Raw genomic sequence first — 399 nt, forward strand, 5'->3', positions numbered from 1 at the left:
TGTGTGTATTCTTACTTCCTCCTCCTCCTCCTCCTCCCCTCCTCCTTTGCCGCTCGGTGCTCTCACTGATGCACTTCGCTTCACTCCTCTCTCGGCTGCGTGTTGCTCGGCGTCCGACTGAACGTGACTGTGTCAGGGCACGCGCTCCGCGCACCACCCCCCGCCGCCGGGTTAGGGACGCACGAGCGCCGCGCCGCGCGCTCCCGCCGGGCTCCAGAGCGCCGCCGCTGCGCTGTAGCCGGTTAGTGGCAAGAGACAGGATTTCTTTCCTGGGGCGGAGGGGCTTTGGATCAGCTAGCCAGATCCAAAACGACTTTAAAAATCTCCTCCCCCCCCCCCCCCCCCCGCCCCAAATGGAAATGTCACAATAAGGTCCACATAGTACTTCCATTATTCTAA

The sequence above is a fragment of the Pristiophorus japonicus genome, chromosome 15 (assembly GCF_044704955.1).
Source record: "Pristiophorus japonicus isolate sPriJap1 chromosome 15, sPriJap1.hap1, whole genome shotgun sequence".
NCBI classification, from domain to species: Eukaryota; Metazoa; Chordata; class Chondrichthyes; family Pristiophoridae; genus Pristiophorus; species Pristiophorus japonicus.